This window comes from Fukomys damarensis, unplaced genomic scaffold, assembly GCF_012274545.1.
Source record: "Fukomys damarensis isolate Sample0158 unplaced genomic scaffold, DMR_v1.0_HiC HiC_scaffold_39, whole genome shotgun sequence".
Taxonomy (NCBI): Eukaryota; Metazoa; Chordata; class Mammalia; order Rodentia; family Bathyergidae; genus Fukomys; species Fukomys damarensis.
The window spans coordinates 111895037-111901580 of NW_022900951.1; the positions used below are offsets into that span (position 1 = coordinate 111895037).

At 38.4% G+C, this 6544-nt stretch overlaps 1 pseudogene; it reads left to right on the top strand.

Annotated features, from left to right (window-relative positions):
* The first annotated feature begins 3327 nt into the window (after window positions 1–3327).
* LOC104875194 lies at window positions 3328–4139 on the top strand (annotated as a pseudogene).
* Window positions 4140–6544: the final 2405 nt, after the last annotated feature.

Genomic DNA, 6544 nt, shown 5'->3' on the forward strand with positions numbered 1-6544 from the left:
GCTTTGTTTTGAATATATTTGATAAAGTTCAAATGTTGTTTTCACTTCATATAGTAACACAATTTTTGCTTGGTTTTTTTAGTGCTACCAAAATAAAAGTCATTTTTGCTTTAGATATCTCCACAGCTAGATTGACATTAGTGTTGGACTGAATAACCAGAAGACTAGGATCATAGAGGGAGATAACTGGAATCCTGCCTATCACAAGGGCCTATAGTGGACAGCCGTAGCGCTACAGTCCTAAATGGGCCAGCCCTGAAGGACAGTGCTAAAGGGAAACCCACTCAGAGGGAAGATCTTCTGCAGTGCACCAGGCTGTTCATTCTGCCTAGAGGAGAGATGGTCAGAAGTACGAGTGTAAGCACAGGCTGTATCCAACCCTTCAGCTACATTGTCAAGGACTGATAAGGTGATCTGGGGAGAAGGTATGTGTATGGACTTTTCCAAATGGATATATTATGTGAGAAAATATGAGCTTTGTAAACGTTTCCAGCAAAAGGTAATCTCAGCAGAGCATAATTTTAGCAATCTGATGTATAGAATACTCATTAGATATCAACCAGCTTCTTTGCCAAGCATTTGGCTTATAATCCAATAATGGTCTCAACAACAAAATGACCAAGGTGGCAGGGATGGCAGTTATGTTCAGAAACATGGCTTGTACTCACCAAGACCAGTTTCGCTACAGCCACTGATGAGTACTCAATCTGCCAGAAGCAAAGATAAGCACTGAGCAGTCCAACATGGAGCCTGTCTCCAGAGTGATAAGCCAGCTTCCAGGTAGCAGGTGATTACTTTAGGCCACTTCCATTACGGAAGGGGCACAGCCTTGTTCTTAAACAAACACATAGTCTGGATATAGATTTTCCTTCCCACCTGTAGCACTTTTGAGAAAAATCAGTATTTGTAGACTTGAAAAATCTTTAATCACTGTCTTGGCACTTTGAACAGCATCACTTCTAAACTAGGAATCCATGTCACAGAAAACAAATGTGGCAATAGAACAATGCTCATGGCATTCACTGATCTTGTTACGTTTCCCTTCATCCTGAACTGAAATGACCTTTGGAAGACTAAGTTATATTTTTAGCCAGGTGGCAATAACTTGAAGGTCTGGGGCAACAGCCTCTAGGTAATGATAATGCTCTAAGTATTTATTTGCATAGATATAGGGTATTGTTTCTTCTGCAGCCTGGATTCACCATTCTTGTGATCAAGGTTTTGAAATCAGAGTGCCTTCCCTCACTATTATCTCTAGTGATACAAGAGGAAGAAAACTGCTCCCTTCCCACAATTTTACACTCTTCTGGTTCAGAGATTGCAGTTCTAAAGAGAGAAATGCTTTCACCAGGGAAAATAATAATGATCGCATTGAATGGCAAGTTGTGACTTCCAGCTGACCACTCTGGACACCCCATTCTTCTCAATAAACAGACAAAGAAGGGCTTTTGTGCATTGGCTGTAGTAATTGATCATGATTCTCAAAGACAAATTGAATTCCTACTACAAAACTATAGAAGACTAAGTTCAATATGTCCAAAGATTTTTTTTTACCCCACTTGTGATTGAACCCAGGACCTTCACACTGATTTACATTTCAGCCCTTTTAAGAAAATCTAGACAGTGGGTTTCACTAGTTCACTAATTTCCTCAGGCTTGTCTTCAATTTGAGATCCTCCTACCTCAGCTTCCCAGAATGCTGGGATTACAGGTATACACTACCACTTCCACCTGAGTGCTTCTTCGTATTCCTATGTTTTGTGATTCAAATCAATAGATAATTACAATAACCCAATTGAAACAGGATGTCCACAAGTCAGGCCATTTAGCAAAAAGTTATTTGAGTCATTTTCTCCAAGAATCGTGGACAGCTGAGGTGCTGGTTGAGGATATACATAGTGAAAGAAGTCAGTATTAAATATCAGCTGTGACATTGTGACTTGTTGCAGAACTGTAAAGGTATTTAGTTTGATGAGTTAATCACATACCACTCCTCAAGAGGGAATACAAACAAGGAAAGAAAGCATATCTTAAAAGGCAAATTCTTAAACCAAAATCCCAGCTTTTACTGATAGAAAATTGTAATATTAAAAATTTTGCTTTTTTTTCTTAGCTTCTAGGAGAAAATTCCCTTAAGTGCCACATTCTAGGAAATCACCAATATTCAGCTCCATTCTATAGAAAACCTGTCCTTGTTTCCCAAGGATAATTGTGCTAACACAATTGAATGGCTTTGGTATAATTAACTTTGTTGTGAATATTATTATTATTTTTGAATACTGTACCTTCTCTGTGCTTTAAATGAAGACTCTTGCTTTTAATCTCAAAACAGTATTTCATTAACCAAAATATACCTAAACACCTCTATTGTGCAAGGCCTGGTAAGGGATACAAAAGAAGGTTGAAATGTATATGGGATTATAAAACAAATTCTTGTAGAAAGTTGTGGTATACAAAATCAAGACACAAAAATCAGTTGACTTTCTACACACTAACAATAAGCAATCTGAAGAAGATTAAGAAAACAAGTCTATATAATGACATCAAAATAAATAAACTTAACACAGGGCATGGTAGCACACCCCTGTAATCCCAGGACTTGGGAGGCTGAGGCAGGAGGATCACCATGACTTCGAGGCCAGCCTGGGCTATATAGTGAGTTCAAGGCCAACCTGAACTACACAGCAAGACCCTGACTCATAAATAAGTAAATGAAATGTGGAGATACACACCACACACACACACACACACACACACACACACACACACACACGGAAATCACCTGTGAAGACAAAGGCAGAGACTCAGGTAAAGCATCCACAAATAAGCCAAGATCTGCCAATAATTTTCAGCAACCTGCAGAGCCCAGGAGAGTCATGGGATAGATTTTCCCCCTCAGTCTCAAGTGGAACTAGCACCACCAACAATCTGTCAGACTTCTTGCCTCCAGAACTGTGAAACTATAAAGTTTTTTTTTTTAGGCCATTTAGTTTGTAGCCCTTTGATATATGTTAGACCTAGAGAACTAAGCCAAATATGCATGTTAAGAAGAGCTTAACATCCTCGCAGGACAAACACCTTGATTTCACTTCAAGATCAATTTTTTTCCCTTTAAAGTTAATGAGCTAGGGGCATCGAGGAGGGGGAAGCTGGTGGCCCCGGCAGGGGATGGACGGGCTGTGGGTTTTGTAGTCCTGGTGGCCCCCTGGGTGTGGGGGTGCTGGAAGCACAGGTACCTGTGAAGATGTTCTGGCAGTTTAGCGTGGAAACAACTGATCATCTTGCTGTCATTTCTCCCTAATCTGTATTGGCAGGGATAGTGCCCAAATGAGCAAGATAGCGCAGCAAAACAGTACTCCAGCAGTGAACGGAGCGTTATTCACACTCAGGCAAATGCCAGTGGCTTGCAGCAGGTTCCTCGGCTGGGGCCAGGGCCTGCTGACCCCGGGGGAGGAGGCAAAGTATGCCTCTGAGCACGCAGAGCCAAAGGAGTCCACCCGTGGATCGAAATAGTGATTAGTGCGGTCAACGCAGAGAGAGGAACAACATACCTGTGAAAAATAGCCAATTGAAAAGCAAGCAGCTGGGCGTGGTGGCACACGCCTGTAATCCCAGCACTCAGGAGGCTGAGGCAGGAGGATCACTGTGAGTTCCAGGTCAGTCTGAACTACATAGTGAGACCCTGTTTCAAAAAACAAAAAACAAAATAAACAAACAAACAAACAAATAAATAAATAATAAAGAAAAGAAAGAAAGAAAAGCAAGCATAGCCAGATGTGGGGGTGCGCGCCTGTAATTCCAGCACTCAGGAGGCTGATGTAGGAGGATCGCTGTGAGTTAGGGCCAGCCTGAACTATAAAGTGAGACACTGTCTTTAAGAAGCAAAGCAAGCAGAAAGCACAAGATACACTGCAAAGCGTGAATCAGCTCAAGAAGAGAATGAACACTTGGAAGCAAAAATTACATTGCTGACAAACGAATTCAGCGTACTGAAAGATATGTTTCTTGAGCACATACACGACCTTGCAAATGATGTACAGACCATTAGCGCTGAAACTACAACAAATTCTGATCCCGCAGGACAGTGGACCTCACCTTTTCCAGGCTTCACACCTGTGGCTAGAACGTTAAAGCTGTGACCGTCAAATGTTCATGGCTGAATGTTATCTTTTCCATTACTCAAAGATCCGCTGGAGGTTATTTTCTAGGCTCAGCACTGAAGAATTGATTAGCCGTGTGATTTAAGTACACCGCTTTAAATGAGGTGGGTTTTTGTGGGAATGGAAAAAGAAAACTTTTAAAGGTATATGGTAAAATTAAAAAAACATATACTGGACCTTAATGTTCTTAATAAATTGTGACTTCCTCAGCAATATTTCTTTTTTTTTAAGTTGACAAAATCATTGGGAAACTGGCAGGTCATGCAAAAGGTTCTCAGTTTTAATAGACATAATTAATTGGACTAGGAAAAGTTGAATTCTATGTTAATCTTATTCGTGATTTTATTCTAAATCATCCTAGGGTGGTAGAAACCAATCATTTTGTAATTGGAGAAATTTTTGATATCAGATTAAGTAAAGAAACTCCATCACATCTAAAAGGCAATATGCAGTTAAATAGTTTAAAAATGGAAATAACAAAAAGAAGCCAGGCATGGTGGTGCATACCTATAATCCCAGCACTTGGGAGGCTGAGGCAGGAGAATCACTGCAAGTTCAACACCAGCCTGGGCTACATAGTGAGTTCCACGCCAGTCTGAACTACATAGTGAGACCCTGTCTTAAAAAAAAAAAAACAAAAATAAAAAGTAAAGCATATGAGGATTATACTTTAGGGCTACCTTTGGGATATTGAATTAGTATTATTTTATGTCCTTTAAAAAATCTCACTTGTATACCAGAATTTTAGTTTCTACTGATGCTAATAAACTAAATTTTTTTGTACTATTTTGACTGTCAAGTTAGTAAATAAAATGTCTTAACATTATGATGACATAAGCTACTGATTAGAATTTGGAATATTAAGTCATCTGATAATTTTTTCTGTGTTCAAAATAACTGCTATAGGCCCATGACTTTGAAATGCAAAAATTTATGTGAAGTAATATTGTGGCATTTAATCTTAACAAAATAAATTATTTTAAAAAATTAACTCCCTGCCATCTCCTAAAACAGTAGTCTAAGAAAACTTGAAAGTGTATGGTTTTAACCTTTAATTTATTTCACTTAAATACATATGTTTATGTTGGGGCTTTCTTGACAATTATTTTAGTTAGTGGGCTATTCTCCCAGATTTTATGTACCACTGCTTCTGTTTATTCATTTCTATGTTTTTAAGTCCCATAAATTATTTTGGAAAGAAAATGCTGATAAAACTCAGGAAATTGACATTTTTCTGGAGACAAAAAATGACAATCACTAATTAGGACACCTCTACAGAGTCTGCATTATATCAGTGTTGGGACTTCAGATTGTCTTTGATAGCTTTGTCTTTTAGCATGATTCCAGCTCAAGTTTGTTGGTTTCTGTGTATTGTTTTATGCCTTGGGTGGTGATTAGACAGTCAGACCTGATTAAGGTTTGTTACCAGGTTTTTTATTTGAATATGGCCATTTCTGGGCACACTGCTATTTCCTACTAGGACTTCAGATAATGTAACCAGACTGCAACTCAAGCTGTAACCTGGGTTTGGTGGAAGTGTGCTAACTGCTGTTCTCCTAGGCAGAAGACATCATGGTGCCCTGCAACTCAGCAAATCCTTTTAGAGCTACAAGGTCCTTGAAAATGTGAGATTGGAGTCAGGTATTGTTCCATGAAATGCTTCCTTGGAGGGCTATTATCTCCCAATACAACAAAAAGTGGTGAGGTTTTCCTTTTCTTTTTTAAAGTTAGGATCCAACAGCAGTTTACTGTGGTTGGAATATGGATCTACTCACAGAGGTTGATAGATGTTCAAACAACTGGATTTAACAACAGAGTCCTACTGGATCTAACAGCTGATTGATACTAAATAATTAACTTCATTAGAGATGAAGTAAGGCCGCTTGAATCTTTAAACACTTATACACTTTATATATTAAATTATATATTTATTAAAGTGTTACACTTTAATACATTTTTTAAAAATCAGAAATGGATGTCCACATGGAATTTGTGGTTACCAATATTATGAAAAAAAGAAGCTGTGGGAAAATCATCAAGAGCGTGTACTCAGTATTTCAAGTCAGAACATACGATTGGGCGTTTGAGAAAAATTGATTCAAGCTTTCCTATTACTTATGCAAATCAAAATTGAACATAAGCAATCATGTATAGAACAAAAATGTTAAGCATTGTCCTGAGTATTTTGCTCAAGTGGTTAAGAGTAAAAGTTTTTAGTTTGGTAGAGTATCAGTACAAAAGAGAAATCAAGTGTTGGGAGTAAGTTCAGAACACTGGAAATTGTGAAGTGATTGTAGTAACATTTGTGAGTTTGTAACTTATGAATTATTCGGATTTGATCACTTTGCATGCAGGTCCATTGGTTTAGGTATTAGGCTATAGTT